This window comes from Elephantulus edwardii, unplaced genomic scaffold, assembly GCF_000299155.1.
Source record: "Elephantulus edwardii isolate Elephantulus edwardi_28Jun2011 unplaced genomic scaffold, EleEdw1.0 scaffold00068, whole genome shotgun sequence".
Classification (NCBI taxonomy): Eukaryota; Metazoa; Chordata; class Mammalia; order Macroscelidea; family Macroscelididae; genus Elephantulus; species Elephantulus edwardii.
The window spans coordinates 9,458,163-9,475,291 of NW_006399818.1; the positions used below are offsets into that span (position 1 = coordinate 9,458,163).

A 17,129-nucleotide genomic window follows, 5' to 3' on the forward strand; every position below is an offset into this window, starting at 1 on the left:
TCTCAACCTCTTCACCATCTATCATGCTCCTGCCAATTGAGAGCTGATTATTTATTTGCTTACTTCATGATAATTAGTTCCTAAGGGATTAAATGGAAGTTCAGAGCTTCCAATAAAGTCTCGCTTTTTTAAAAAAAATTATTTTCTTTAGGTGAAAATACCTTTCCTCACACACAGTTGTCTTGTGTTGTAACTGCAGAACCCTTTGTGCTTTCTCTCTTTGAGTCATTCTGAAATACTACTGCCTAAATGAATGCCCTAGTTTTACCATTCAGATTTGAATTCAAATGTAAATGATTTTACCATCCAAAGTTATTCTCAGCTTCTACCCAGGCACTGATTCCTGATTCAAGCCTTCCAGTTCATTGTGACTCACCAGATCTCAGCAGGAATTTTCAGTCCCGTTGTCCGAGAAATGCTCTCGCCGTTCATTGCATTTTTTGTGCTTTCTTGCTCCCTGTGTGCATTGTGATGCTGTTGACCTTGTGCCGTGAACTTTCCCCCCTTTTTTGAATCTTTTAAGGTTAGACCATTAGTGAAGAATCTAAAAAGAAATGGCAACCTTAGCATATTTAAAGTGGCTTGATATGTTTTGGGCTGGGTTTTGTTGAATAAGCTGATTCCACAAAAGTATACTGAATAATTTGCTCACTATGCGTTTGATTTAGCTGATTTCTTTTTCTTCACCTTTCCTCATATGTATCTTTTCCTGTATCCTCCTTCAAAAAGTGAATTGGCCAGTATAGATACTATTTTTAGGTGGGGGAACCAGAGCTGAAGAAAGAAAGCTGATGAATTTGACCAGTCCAAATAACTTGTTGTTTGTTATGTACCACTGAGTCATCTGTGACTCATAATGACCTGATACATGACAGCTCTAAAACTTGTCCTGTCCTGAGCCAGTCTCACTGTCTCCAGCACAGCTACCCATATTACCTCAGTTACTGAGTCAATCATCTCATCTGGAGTCTTCCTTTCTTGTGCTGTCCCTTCACTCTTTTTATTTTTATTTTTTATTTTTGTGTGAGTGTACCGTCAAATCAGATCTGACTGGTACAGGAGGAGATTGTTCCTCTTTTTCCCAGCAGAGCATCTGGTGGATTCGAACCGTGTGCCTCTGGGATTGTAGTTGCAGCTCCTTGCCACTAGGCCACCAGAGCTCCCCTCCCTTCACTCTTTTAAACATTATGACCTTCTCCAAGGACTGGTCCCTCCTGGCAACATGTTCATAGTATGTGAGATGAAACTTCATCCCAAACTGGTCCCTCCTGGCAACATGTCCATAGTATGTGAGATGAAAATCCTTGCCTCCAAGGAGCAGCCTTGGCTCCACCCTCTCCAGGGCAGACCTGTTTGTTCTTTTGGCTGACCATGCTATGTTTGATATTCCCCACCCCCCCACCCAGTACCACAGTTCAGAGGCATTGGTTGTCCTTCTGTCATCCTTAATTACTGTCCAGCTCTCTGATACATATCAAGTAATTGCAAAAACCATGGCCTGAATCAGGCACACCTTAGTCTCTAGACCTAATATTGTTGCTCTTCAGCACTTTGGAGAGATTCTTGATAGCAGTTTCCCTAATGTAATTAATCATTTGATTTCCTGACTTTTAATGCCAAGAGTTGTTGATTGTGGAACTGAGCAAGCTGAAATTGTTAACAGTCTCAATCTCTTCTATCTTCGTGTTGCCAATTGGCCCAGTGGAGAGAAAGCTTTGTCTTGATGTTGAGCTTCAATCCATACTGAAGTCTACAGTCCTTGACCTTCAGTAGCACGTGCTTCAGGTTCTCCTCAGTTTCAGCCAACAATGTTTGGCCATTTGCATATTGCAGGTTGTTGATAAGTCTTCCTCAAAATTGAATTTCAAATCCAGGTTTTCTGACTCCCAACTCAACCCACTTTCTCTTTCCCGACAGCAGTCTCTATAGGAATGATAACTGTAAGAACATGGAATAGTTTGAGCTGTATTTAATTTCTTTCCTTTATTTCCGCCACGGACTGTTTGTTGAGAATTTACGTCAGCTATGCCACACAGTGTGCTCATTTTTTAGGGAATTAGAAATTGGCAAACACATGGCTCTCTCCTTGACAAGTTCATGGTTACAAACTCAAATTCAGTGCCACCACCAAATTATTTCTGACTCATAGTGACCCTCCATCAGGTTTCCAAGGCTATAAATTATAATAGAAGGAGACTGCCCATCTTTCTCTATTGATGCTGCTGGTGGACTTGAACTGTAGGAGTTCTGTCTTCCAGTTAGCAGTTCAACTTAATACAGACTGTGTCACCAGAGCTTCCTGCTCGTGGTTTCAAGAACCCTCGAACTCAGTTGCTATTTGTTCAGCACCAACTCACAGCTGATCTTTGAGTGAATATTTGAGAGGCTTGAGATCACACAGGAGGAGATTGCCTGTCTTTCTGATAGGTGCGTGAACCAGTCACAGTCTAGCATACCCTCTTCCATGAGAGGCATGTCCACATGCTCGGGGTGTGGAGAAGGACCAGGAAAGTTCCTAAGAGGACGGGTTATCCACATACAGTTGTGAGAAGTACTTTCCCCTCAGCAGACATGGTGTTGCGTGCCAAGGGGCCAGTTCTTACTTAGAGCAGTCTGATGGGACAGAGCTGGAATTGTTTCAGAAGCAGACGGCATCATCCTTCTGCCACAGAACAGCTGCTGTGTTCGAACCACGAACCTCTTGGTTAGTGGCTGGGTGCTTAACCACAGCACCGCCAGTAGTTCTTATATTTTACCTCCCTGTTCATGACCTTCCTTATATTGTAACTGTCTTGATGTGTGTGTCCATTGTTTCAAACCACGGACACAAATGGCTGACATTGTACTCCAAGAATCAGCCAATGGGTTGAGAATGCACCTGTCTGTGTCCCAGCCATAGAAAAACATGCCAATGAACACACAGTAAATTGTGGCTGGAGAAGCTGATTTCGAGCCCTGGTGATCCCATGTGTTTAGAGAACTGCTGTTCTTGGCTGATTTCTTTATGGCAGCAGACGGCCAGGCCTTGTCCCCCATGGTGCCACTGATGGGTTTGACCTGCCAGTCTTTTGTTGAGGGGACGAGTTTAGCGCCAGTAGTGCTTACATCGAGGTCCATGTGTTTACCAGGCTATACGTAACCTTCTCCTCTTTTCTCAACAGACAAAGATGTGAGCAGTGCCAGTTATAACCTGTCATCTGCAACAACTGGCAGCTACTACAGCTGTGTCAGCCAGATCACCATAGGTGAGAAGTACTGTTTTATTTGATAGTAATTATTGTTGTCTAGGAATTGGGATGGAGAGTGGGGTTCAGGGTGGGAAGGGATGGCTTGGGAAGAGACGAGTAGAAAGTTGAAGTCTGTAAGCATTTATTTCTGGAATCACTGCCTTTGCTTGTGGACTCACCTTCCTGAGGCGCCCTCTTGTGGGCTCTTAAGGTTTTTGCATAAAACGGAACAGGAAATGTGATCTGGAAAAAACCCCCAAAACCTTGCTTCCCTCCACACTCCATTTACCACCTGCACTGTTATTTAATTAACATTAAGCAGGGTGGGTTTTTTAAAAAAAAGATTTATATAATCTATTTTTACTAAAAATTTATGTCACAGCTTCAAATTGAAAATATTAGGTAATGCACGCATTCAGTGCATACTACAATTCATGCAATAAAATCGAACCAATGTCATTAAGTTATCATCAGAAACTCTTTCCCATGAGTACTCTGGATGAAAGTCTATTTGTTCTTTTTAAAAAATACAGTAATTAAGTGCTTAACCCACTTTTGCCTTGTTGGTGCCCACTAATAAGGACCGTCCATCAGATTTCCGAGACTCAGTATGAGCGGAAACTCTCTATGTTAATCTCAAGGAGCAGCTGATGGATTTGAACCACTGGCATTTCAATTAGTGCAATGCTTACCGTATTGCACCATCAGCACTTATTAGTCAGGCTCAGGGTGGCATTAAGAACTAAAGTCAGTCTCCCTCCCGTGGTGACCAGAATGATTAGAAGAAATTAGACGAGAATTGTTCTTTTTGTTATGTGCCATCGAGTTTCCTGTGACTTACAGTGACTGCATTCATATTATGCAATTTTCCCTGTTACTAAATGTGTGTTTGTAACTCCTGAAGTTGACATTTGTGCAAGTATTAATAGGCATCCCATGCTTTAGGAAACCTTGTGTGTGCTGTGTGCCTTGTCTTCTACTTTGTCAGAAATAAGAGAGCTGGATACTGACTAAGGATGACAGATGAAGAATTGATGCTTTTCAGTTGTGGTGCTGGAGAAACCTTGAACATACCATGAACTGCCAAGAAAACAAATTGGTCTGTCTTGGAGAGAATGAAACCAAGTTTCTCCTTGGGGGCTAGGATTTTGAAGCTCTGTCTCACATACTTTGGGCATACAGGGGGAACTGGTCCTCGGAGAAGGACATCATGCATGGAAAGGGTAGAGGGACAGCTCAGGAAAGGAAGAACCTGGATGAGATGGATCGATACAGTAACTGGGTCAGTGTGAGTCAGTGTGTCAGACAGAGTTGGGGAGACCGGCTCAGGACAGGGCAGGCTTCAGAGCTGTTGTACACATGGTTGCTATGAGTCGCAGGAGACTTGATGGCACATGACAACAACAATAATAGGAAGTAGCCTCGTAGATGTTTCTGGGCATGTGATTCTTAATCTTTTGTCTTCTTTTTCCAACGAGAACAGAACACATTGATAAAATATGAAGGAGCTCTTTCCTAGCTCATGTCCTGTTGTTGTGTACCATAGAGTTGGAACTGACCCATTGCTGACCCTCCAGCAGGTTTTCAGAGCCAGTTAATCTCATAAGAGGAGATTGCCCATCTTTCTCCCACAGAGCAGCCGGTGGCCTTGAATGTCATGCCTTCAGGATTGCAGCACAGCTTCTTCCACTGAGCCTTAAGTAGTTGCTGGTTTTGTCAGAGGAACCCTGGTGGCACAGTGGTTAAGTGCTTAGTTGCTAACTGAGAGGTTAGTGGTTCAAACTCATTGGCCACTCTGTGGGAGAAAGATGTGGCAGAAAGATTACAACCTTAGAAGCCCACTCTGTTCTATTCTAAAAAGTTTGCTGAGTGTCAGAACTGACTTGATGACAATTGGCTCAGGGTTTTACTTTTATTTTGGTCATAAAAGATTCACCCTCATTATTTGCTATTTGTTAGCTACTTCCTCTGCTTTCTACATTCTCTCAGTCTTTTCTTAATTCCAGGTTCCTGGGCACTGACTTAGAAGGAAGGGGAGAAAAATAATGATGGTAATTGTAAGCTCATATCAATTTTGCATTTACCGTCTGCTAGCTGCTGTTGGCTTTTAATGTACATTATTTTACTTAATCAGATCTTTTGCATCTGAGGAAACTTACTCTCTGCCACTGAGCTACACATTGATGTACCCAGGATTTCAGTGTGGTTCTGTTTGACACCAAAGCCCATGCCTTTAAAAACTATGCCACAATACTGAAGGTATTATAAAAAGAATTCTCTTATAAAAAGAAAACTAATGAAGCCCTAAAGCATATTTTAAATTGTTTTCGTTACTTCTTATTGTTTTTGTTGTTTTGCGCCATTGAGTTGGAACTGACTCGTAGCTGACCTGCCAGTAGGTTTTCAGTGGCAGTAAATTGCGTGGGAGGAGATTACCTGTCTTTTGTTATGGAGCATCGGGTGAATTTGAACTGCATGCCTTTGGGATTGCAGCACAGCTTCTTACCACTAGGCCGACAGGGTTCCTTTTATTACTTTGTTGTTGTAGTTGTTAGATGCTGTTGAGTACGACTCATTGTGACCCTATGGAGAACAGATCTGAACTCTGTCCTATCCTGTGCCATCCTCACAGTCTCTGACACTCTCAAGCCCATTTCTGCAGTCACTATGGCAGTCTTTCTAACCTTTGCCATCCCTCTACCTTTCCAAGCATGGTGGCCTTTTCCAAGGAATAATCTCTCATAGCAACATGAGCTAGGCCACTTAGATATGTTCAATCATAAAATTAAGTATTATTGTTGAAGTTAGATGCCACCCAGTTGGCTCTAACTCACGGAGACTCCAGCACCACCTGGTCCTGCACCATTCTCACAAGCTCTGCTGTGTTGAAGCCCATTGAGGCAGCCACAGGGTCAATACATTTCAGTGAGGGTCTTCTGTTTTGATGACCCTCTATTTACTAAACATAACGCCTTTCTTCAGGGATTGACCTTTCTTGTTAACATGCTCAGTTTGTGAGAAGACTTTGTTAGTTGCCATCAACTTCATTCCGACTCATGCTGTTGTTATATGCTGTTAAGTTGCCTGTGACTCCTACTGACCATCTCTGCAATAGCTCTGAGCCATATTCTATCCTGAATCAATCATACTGTCTACAACACGCCTTCCCTCATAACCTCAGCTACTGTGTCAACCCATCTCATCCAGGGTTTTTCTCTCTTGCGCTGTCCCTCCACCCTTCTGAGTATGATGTCCTTTTCCAAGGTCTGGTCCCTCCTGACTGCATGCCCAAAGTATGTGAGATGGAGCTTCAAAATCCTTACTTCCAGGGAGCAGCTTGGTTTGATCCTCTTGAGGACAGACTTGTTTGTCCTCTTGGACGTCCATGTTCAGGACTCTTCTCCAGCGCTACAACTTGAAGGCATTGATTCTTCTTCTGTCATTCTTAGTCACTGTCTGGCCCTCTGTGCATAGCAAGTAATTACAAAGACCATGGCCGGGATCAGGTGCACCCTACTCTCTAGACTTACATCGTTGCTCTTTAGCACTTTAGAGAGGTCCCTGACAGCAGATTTCCCCAGTGCAATTTGTCTTTTTCCTTACTGCTGATGCCAAGCGGGTTGATAGATCACAAAACAAAACATTTTCCTGTGCTGTGCCAATATCATGATTGTTGGTCCATTGTTGGGACTGTGCGAGTAATCTATTTCACTGAGGGTTTCCTTCTTTTTAACTAAACCTTTACTTTACCAAGCATGCTGTACTTTTCTAGAAATTAATTTTTTTCCTGGTGATATGACCAAAGTTAATATGCTGAAGCTCGTATCCTTACTTTTTTTAAATTTTTTATTTTATTTTTTTTTTCATATCCTTACTTTTATAGAGCATTCTGGTTGTATATCTCCTAAGATTGATTCAAGACAACCAGGTATACAAATATCGTTCAGGATGTTATTTTCAGGCCACAGCTGAGGCCCATGGCAGTGCAGCAAGATGGGGTCCTGGATGGGGATACTGGCACAGACAGTGGTGCAGTTGGATCTTTAGTGCTGGTTCTTAGCACAGACCCAAGGGCCACTAGGCCTGAAGGCCTAAAGGCACCTGGCCGCCTCCTCCTCACTTGCTGACTTCTACTCTGTTACTCAGAACCTAGCGCATGGCTGCAGCTGCCTCTGTCAATACCTGCTGACTTCTGCCCCCACCCACTGGATCCCGGCAGATCCAGATTCAGGTCTTCTCAATCACTGCCATGTATCAGAGAGCTGCACAATGCATAAAGATGACAGAAGAAGAATTGATGCCTCTGAGTTGTGATGCTGGAGAAGAGTGCTAAATATTCCACGAACAGCCGAAAGAACAAACAGATAAGTCTTGAAAAAAATGCAGCCAGAGTGCTCCTTGAAGGCGAAGATGGCGAAGGTTCGTCTTTCATCCTTTGGCCATGTAGGTAGGGAAGGCTGTTCCTCTGATAGGGAGGTCGAGATTGGAAAGACCAAGGGTCATCTAAGGAGAGAAAGACTTCCGATGAGATGGATTGACATGATGACGTCAGCAGTGGGCGCTAGTGGTCAGAGATGATGGAGCTGTCACAAGATAGGGCAGGGTTCAGGGAGGCTGTTTGTAGGGTCACTATGAGTTGCACTTGACTTGACGGCACCTAACAACATGATTGATCCATTAATTTTTCTGACAGTTCACTACATAGTGAGTGCTTTTTACCAACATGAAAATTCTAACGCATCAATTCTGTCTTTCTTTTCTCGTTCACCTTTCACATATTTATGAAGTGGTGGAAAATATGACATCTTTGCATTTTTAAATATTTTTTTAAATTAATTTTAATGAAAGTTTACAGAGACTTTGGATTTTCATTCATTCGTTGCACTTTTCTTCCTTCCCAACCTCTCCACCACTTCGTTCTTCTATTTGAAAAGTAAAAGAAAAACTCTTTCATTGTTATACAATCCCTCCTCCCAGGTCCACTCCACTGTACAGCCTTCCTTCTAGACTCCTGTCATGACATTAATACCTAATCATATATCCTTTTTAAACAGTTCTCTCCCTCTTTTTTTTTTTTAAATCTTTTTTCAAGTTTTGTGCCTCAGATATGCCCATTGTAATAAAACATTTGATTTCTTTTCAAAAAAGTTTATAAATGTGATTTTAATGAAAGTTTACAGAAAAGTTAGATTTTCATTCATTTATTGTTTGCACCTTTTCCTCCCTACCCCCGTTTGCTTTTTTTTTTTTTTAAAAGAAAATTCATTGTTATATAATTTCCTCCCTCTGCCCCCATCTCTCCCCTAGTCTGTTTTCTGGATATTTGTCACACAGATAATGTGTAATCATATATTCCTTTAAAAAAGTTTTTTTAATTTTAATCAAAGTTTATAGAGAACTTGGGCTTCATTGTTGCACATTTTCCTGCCTACCCAACTCCCTAGTTTGCTTTTCTCTTTGAAAAAAAAATATTCTTTCATTGTTGCATAATTCCGCCCCCCCCAGCTCCCCCCAGTCCACTTAGCTATACAGCTCTTATTCGGGACTGTTATCATGCAAATAATACCGAATCATAAATTCCTTTAAAACAGTTCTTTCTCTCATCTGTTTAGTGCAATATACTTTTTTTTTTACCAACAGATAGTCAATTTATTAAAATAGTTGATTTAGGCATCTGCAATGGCGACTTCAACCTCTACTCCAGGCTCAGTGCTGATGGAGGTGATCTGCTTGACAATCTCAGAAGGACTATGCAAGTCAATGAGACGTTTGTGGATCCTCATTCTGGAAACAATCCCAGGTGTTGGAACCTTCTCCACAAGGAGTCTTCCTTGTAGTGATTCTCAGAGTCTTGGGAGGCATCCTGACCGGTCCCTTCACCTTCAGGTTCTTCTTCTTTGCGCCTCTGATCAAGTCGGCACACACCTTCTCCAGGGATTTTACATTGCGGCTGGTTACGGTAATCCTAATTCGGTGAATGGCCACCTCTGGTTCCACAGGCCTCTTTCTGGTGTCCTTAAAGGCCATGGCTGCGGCTTCCTGACCGACTTGTTCCCTGGAGAGCGAACAGCGGTGAGTCAGGAGCAGGAGCGGGAGAACGCCGCACGCCTGCAGGAGCGACCGCATCTTCCTCAGGGAGGTTTTTTGTTTTTTTTTTTTTTAATTTCTTGACTGCTGCTTCCAAGAACATTAGTTGTTGACTCAATAGAATGAAATCATTGACAACTTGAATTTCCTTGCCATTTATTATGATGTTAGGAAGCTTCTGATAGCCTAGTGGCAAGAAGCTGTGCTGCAGTCTCAAAGGTACAGGATTCAAGGCCACCATCTGCTCCACAGGAGGTTGGACAGTCTCCTCCTGTGTGATTAACTGCCTCTCTGAAAACCCGCCAGAAGGTCAGCTATGGGTCCATTCCAACTCTACAGTACACAATACAACAACATTATGATGTTGCTTATTACTCCAACTGTGAGTGTTTTCATTCTTTTACATTCAGGTGTAATACTTACTGAGGATTTTTGACCTTCATCAGTAAGAGATTAAAATCAGCTTTGTTTTTTTGACATGCAAAATTATGTTACCTGCTGCAAGTCGTTGATGAGTCTTTCTGTAATCCTAATGCTACAGTAGTCTTCATAGAGTCCAGATCGTTTGTTGAACATATAACTTAAGTAAGGTCAGAGGATATAGCCCTGCTGCACACCTTTTCTAAACCATTCAGTCTCCCTTTGTCCTGTTTGGACAGCTGGCTCTTGATTCATGTATAGATTCCTTATGAACACAATGAAATGTTCTAGAATTCTCTCATCCATTGCAGTGTTCTCGATATTTTTTTTTTATGATCCGTAGAGTTAAAGACTTTTGTGTTAATAAGGCAGTAAAAGATAAGCATCTTTCTGGTATACTGTTTTCATCCAAAATCTATTTACCATCCACCATTATCTTCTCTATTTTATGTCCTCCTCTGAATCCAGTTTGAACTGCTAGAGTTTCCCCAAAGATATACAGCTACGGTCTTTTGACATTATATTCAGCATATTTGTTTGCACACTGTATTGTGTTGTTGTTGGAAATTACCCGTAGCTGACCCTCCAATGAGTTATCAGAGGCAGTTAATCTCCAGGGAGGAGATTGCCCATCCTTCTTCTGAGGAACAGCTGGTAGCCTTGAACCACATGCCTTCAGGATTGCAGTACAGCTTCTTGCCACTACACTTACATTTATACATCAATGTTCATAGCAGCATAATTCACCATCACAGGAACATGGAAACAGCTCAAATGTCCAACCACAAATGAACGGATTGAGAAATTATAGTACATTCACACAATAGCATACTATACAGCACACAGGAGCAATAACTTTGTAAATTATTACCTACCTTGGGAGGGACTGGAGAGCATTATGCTGAGTGAACTAACTCAGCCCCATAAGGTAAAGATTGTATAAAACCATTATTATAGAATGAGTATAAGGATTGAGGAGGGGCAGGAGAGGTTGGAAGCAGAGGGATGTGGATGTGCAGGGGGAAGGGAGGATTAATCTTTGGGTTGTGCAATCTGATGGGTGGGAGGTGAGAGAAATTGAAAGAACTTGTTCAAATTTGTATTTGAATTTTGTAAATAAACTGGTAGAAAAATAAAAAACAAAAACAAAAAAACAAACAAACAAAAAGAAATTTGGCCAGCTGACTGGAAGAGAAACATACTTACAACCATTCCAAAAAAAGCCAACCAAATAAGTGTGAAAACTACAAAATATATAGTAGTTAATAGCATTAATATGCTGTTGTTAAGTGCTGTCAAGTCATCTGTGACTCCTAGTGACCCTATGTACAACATCCTTATATTCTGCCCTTTCCTGTGCTGGATATTGTCTCTGACACACCTACCCCCATTACCCCAGTCACTGAATCAATCCATCTCGTCAAGGGCCTTCCTCTCTTGAGCTGTCCCTCCACCCTCTGAAGCATGATGTCCCTCTCCAAGGACTGGTCCACATTGATCATCAATATAGTGTGATATTATTTTGTAGTTTCCACATTGTGTTTGGTTGCCTTTCTTTGGAATGGTTGTAACTAAGCTTCTCTTCCAGTCAATTGGTCAAGTGGCTGTCAACCAAATTTCTTAACTCATGACATAAATGATTAAATGTTGTGAGTGTTGCATCTGTTTGTGGCAGCATCTCTGCTGGTGTCTGTCAATCCTGGAACATTGTTTTTCACCAATGCCTTCAGTACATCTTGGACTGTTTCTTTCTGTCTTCTTCTCTTTGAGTTTGTCAGTTATTACCAACATGAAAATCATAAAAGGAAGCCCAGACATTAAAGTTGAGTGGCAAAACTTGATATAGAACATGAACATGTTAATTATGATGGTGAAATGGACTTTTAAATCAAGATAAATTCTTATGGAGAGCTTTGGGCCCTGGATTGAAAACATTGCATGACTCAGATTCTTAGAGAATTTAGAGAGTGGGAGGTGCTGTAGAGTTTGGAGGAGGAGATGACAATATAAATGTTATATGATTACATACATGTATTTTTGGGAGATACAACTCAAACCAAGACGTTCTACCCTTTTACCCACCGGAATTCATGCCTTTGTCACATGCAAAACACTTTCATCTCATCATATCTTTCCAAAACTGTTAAAACAACTTCAAGTCCAGATTCCATTTTGAGGCAGCAAAGAGTCTGCAGCCAGGGACCTCTCCAGATTATTGATGTTAGTTTGAGAACTAAGTTGCGCCTGAATCAGGCCATGGTCTTTTCAGTTACTTGCTATACATCTGAGATCTGAACAGTGAATAAGGATGACAGAAGAGAAATCAATGTCTTTGCGCTGCGGTATTGGAGAAGAGTGCTGAATATCCCGTGGACTCTCTAAAGAACAAACAGACACCTATTGGAGAAGGTGCAGCCAGAGTGAGTGCTCTTTGGAGATAAAGATGATGACTCACATACTTTGGGCATGTTGCCAGGAGAGGTTATTCTTTGGAGAAGAACATCATACTTGGAAGGGTGTAGAGTCAGTGAGAGAGAGACCCTCAACTAGGTGGATTGGTTCAGTGACTGCAGCAATGGGTTCTAGGATGTCAGAGATTGTAAGGTTGGCACAGAACAGGACAAGGTTCAGATCTGTTGTATATAGGGTCACAGTCGTACTTGACTTGAGAACAACTAACAGTGATAAACATAGTTAAAGTATGTGAGGATGGGGATATATACACTCATATTTCTGTAGAGTCAATTCTCACTCATTGTGACCCTATAGAATTTTCCCCTAGGATTCCCAAAGTCGTGATATTTATACTTCATCTTTCTCCCACTGGGCATCTGTAGGTTTGAACCATTAACCTTGGGTTAGCAGTAAGTGCTTAACCACATACTACCGGAGGCCCATATATACATACAGATATGAGTTTTAATGAACGTAAATGCATATGCACTTGTAAGTCCGAAATCCACAGGTCAAGCGTCAGGTTTTAAGCCCAGCAGTATTGCATGTGACATCAGTAGCCCAGGTGGTAGACGGGAAATTCCATCAGTGTGTCTACTTACAGTCTTGAAGAAGAATCCTTTTCCTGCTGGAATCTTCATTTTTTTCCTCTTAAAGCCCTCAACTGATTATATGAGTCTACTCACTATATAGAAAGTAGTCATTTTCCTTTAAGGTCAACTGACTTTAGGGTTATAGAAAGTCAACTACTTTGAGTCAACTCTGACTCAACTGTATAGATCTTCAGTCTCTCGACTTTAGGCCAGTCATAGAACATTCTCTTAATCCTGACAATTATGAACCCCCAAATGCTCTAACATGAGTAAAGTCCCCAGCTTTGACACCAACTCCATGAGGGGAAAGTCCGAGTTCAGCTCTGCCTCAAATTGCTTTCTTTGCTATTATTGCTGTCATCTAGGTCCTGGTCTGACTCACACAGAAATTGCTGGACCAAATGGCTGAATTATCTACTACTTTTTTCTTGGCTGGTTATGAGATTCCCCTCTTGTGCCTCTAGACTTGCTCAGTTTAAGCTTGGTGAGATGGCAAAACTGACCAGTCCCTTCCTTAGCAGTCTACACAGTGTTTGCATGTTCCCTCCCAATGATATTCACATCACTGGCATAATTCCATCCCAAAGTCGAAGCCCTTGGGCTAAGAAAGACATTTTGAACAGTCAACCTATTGCACCCTAGTAACCTTAGGGACAACATTGTGAAATGTTGCCCCTTCCTACTTTATCTTCACAGTTGCTAACATGTTCAAGTCCATTGTTGTAGCTCTTTTGCCAATCTCTCCTTACCGCCACTGGCTTTCGACTTCAGCAAACATGATGTGTTGTTTCAGTGATTATTTCCTTCTGATGACATGTTCCAGTTAATTGAATCAGAGTGTATATACTTTTGTGATCTATTAGATTTTCACTGGATGATTTTTAGAAATAGATTGCCTTTCACTCTAGGTTGTTTTAGTCTGGACACTCTTCTGAAACCTGTCCACCAGAGGTGACGGCTGCTGGTATCTGGCGTGTTGTTGACGTATGTAGCTTCTAGCCTCAGAGGAACCTGAAAACTACCACAGTCATAACTGACAAGTGGGTGGTGGGTCTGAATGTTAATCACTTGCACGCAATTTTTATTTTTTTTATTTTTTCTTTTTTATTAATTTCAGTAAACATCTACAGAGATTTTGGATTTCCATTCATTCATTGCTGCACTTTTCTCCCTGCCCACTCCTCCCCCCCAGTTTGCTCCTCTCTTTGAAAAGAAAAATAAAAAATATTCCTTCATTGGTATACAATTCCCCTATCCCTTTCCCCCTATCCCCCCACATCAAGTACACTTCTCTATGCAACCTTAATTCTGGACTCCTATGCTAACCATAATACTCAATCATATATCACCTCCAATATGTTCTTTCCCTCATCTGTTTCAATACAGTATACATAGTTTATCCAGTTTTTTCTCAGTCTCCCCCCAACCCTGATATCAGACCCATTCTAAAACAGTGGCACCATGCAGTATTTGTCCCTTTGTGACTGAGATATTTCACTCAGCATAATGTCCTCCAGGGTCACCCGTTTTGAATAATATTGCATGAATTCCTTGTTTTTCAATTCGGCGTAGTATTCCATTGTGTGAATATACCACAGCTTCTCTATCCATTCGTTTGTTGATGGGCGATTAGGTTGCTTCCAACTCTTTGCTATTGTAAACAAAGCTGCGATAAACATGGGTGTGCATATCATCTGCTTGGGTGGCAGCTATGATTTCTCTGGGGTATATTCCCCATAATGGAATTTCTGGGTCAAATGGTATCTCTATTTGCAACTTCTTGAGAAAGCGCCACACCACTTTCCACAACGGTTGCACCATTTTACATTCCCACCAACAGTGAATAAGAGTTCCACTTTCTCCACAACCTCGCCAGCATTTGTTGCTTGCTGTTCTGTTAAATTTTGCTATTCTGACTGGGGTGAGATGATATCTCATAGTTGTTTTGATTTGCATCTCTCTGAGAGCTAGGGATTTTGAACATTTCTTCATGTGCTTGTTTGCCATCTGAATGTCTTCTTTGGTGAAGTGTCTGTTCATATCCTGTACCCATTTTTCTACTGGATTATTTACCTTTATCTTATTGTGGACTTGCACGTACTTTTACAGCAACATTAGACAGATGTTTAGCCTATCAACTGGATAACATAACCTAATAAAGTTGACTCATACAATTAAACAGCTCAGATAAGTACTTAGTCTTCTCCGACAATGACTGGTGTCTGGAAGGCCTCATGAACACTGCTTCAGTTTCTCACTCAAATTGGTTGAAACCACAAGGAAATTTATCATTTCATATTACAGGGAGGCCAGAGGAAGGTCTGTCCTTATGACAGGTTGATTAAGCTGCTCAATGGTGCTGTGAAAGACCTTCTTCCCCTTGCTTCTTCAGTGCATCTATCTTGCTGGTGGTTCCTGGAACTGCATTCAGACTCAGTAGCTATCAGAGAAGAGAGAACATTGGTGCTTTCCCCAGGCTTTCTTTTTTTTTTTTTTGCCAACGGGAGATGCAGTTTATTTACACCAGCAGCCATGGGGGCAGGGAGAATATACAGCATTTACAAAATTAGCTACCTGTACAGGATGGATTACATATGCAAAAATAAAAATCTCAAGACCACATTCTCCTGAAGCTTACCTTAGAGATACCCATATCCATGTGGAGGGGCTTCCTCCAGGTGGAGGACATCTGACAGGTCAGGATTCTTTGTCCTGACCAACAACCTTGTTGGTGATAACTTATCTTGACTACTCCTATTTTTTTGGTCATGGTTCATCCTTGAACTAACCCTTTGGGAAACGGGGTTGGATTTAGGCCTCTGAGGCTGACTAGAGGCTTTGTAAGTGGGTTGGTGGGGTCAGCTCATCCTGAGGTATGTTGTTTGGGCGGATGGAGGTGATGGTGGGTCAGATTTCCCAAACAAAGTAATGACTCTGTTGAGAGGAAGGAGATGAGACGGATTCTGCATGGCAGGCAACCAGCAGTGACCTCTGCCCACGCTCTGTCCAGTACAAAGGACTTTTGCAATATTTATAGTTAAGCCAGAAAAGAATTAACAGCCTTAGATGCAGGGTGCTACAGGGAGGGCAGATCTCTCCGAATCATCTCAGGAGTTGTGTTTCAAAAGCCTATTTTGTTTCCTTTCCTGCACGTGATTGGTTGAGCCCTTCTCTTCTAGAATAGTTACCTCAGTCACACAAATATTAGACTTTTTTAGGGGATTCCATTGGGAAGATAGCACACGTGTGCCTTTCTCATTAATGTGTGGGCATGCTTCATCTTACGACGTTTCACTTTTTAGTGCCTTGTTTTTTGCATTTTGTACAGATTGAAAGTCTGTGGCCACCCTACATCGAGCAGATTGATGCGATGTCATTTATATAACACCACTTGCTCACTTTGTGTCACATTTTGGTAATTCTCACAATATTTCAAAATTTTTAATAATGCGATTGCACACTTAGTACAAAAAACTATGATGCTAACAGAATGCTTAGATTTTCTGGGAAACTAAAATTTTGCGTGACCCTCTGTATTCTGATATTTGCTTTATTGAGGTGAGCTAGAACCACGTCCTCTAGATCTTCAAGGTATGCCGGTGGGGACCTGTGTTCTGCCCAAAGTGAAATTGTCCAAAATATCTAAGATTTAGGAAAATGATACCTTCAGAAATTATGCTGTTTATTCATGAGACCCTTAGATAAATCTTTTTTTTTTTCCTGATTATAAACTACATTTTAGGGCCCTCTGGTGGCCTGGTGGTAAGGAGTTGTACTGCCAGCTGAAAGGTTGTTGTTGTTAAGTGCCGTCGAGTCATAGATGACTCAGAGCAACCCTGTGAATGAAAGACCTGAACACTTGTGTAACTTTCATCGTTTCTCTAAGTTCATAGAGTTCCCAGAGGCAAGCTATTACCGAAGTGGATGCCACTCCTGCTTCCAAGCTTGTTTTAATCGGGGAGCTCCACCAAACACTGTCCACCATGGGGAACCATTACCATATTTGACACATTAGTGTCACAGTGTTTAGCACCACAGCAACCACGAGTTACCTCTATACAGCAAATGGACTAAAAACTAAGAACACAAACAGCTGCAAGGTACATGGTTCAAACCCACCAGCTTCTCCAGGGGAGAAAAATGGGTAGTCTCTTTTTATATGATGTACACCTTTACCTCTGGACAGTCATCTGTGAGTCAATTCAGACTTGATAGTGCACAGTAACAACAATAACAACAACAACAACAACAACAAACTATTTTTACTTATATATGAGAGATAATTGTTGTTGTTGTTATGTGCTGTCGAGTCGTTTTCGACTCATAGCGACGCTATGTACAACAGCCC

At 41.6% G+C, this 17,129-nt stretch overlaps 1 protein-coding gene across 1 annotated transcript in view; it reads left to right on the forward strand.

Annotated features, from left to right (window-relative positions):
* The first annotated feature begins 3,166 nt into the window (after positions 1–3,166).
* ANO4 (anoctamin 4) overlaps positions 3,167–17,129 on the forward strand; it is a 678,878-nt gene continuing 664,915 nt past the window's right edge. Inside the window, exon 1 of the mRNA XM_006888526.1 lies at positions 3,167–3,245. The gene's annotated coding sequence lies outside the window, so the exon portion shown is untranslated. The remainder of the gene's footprint in view (positions 3,246–17,129) is intronic.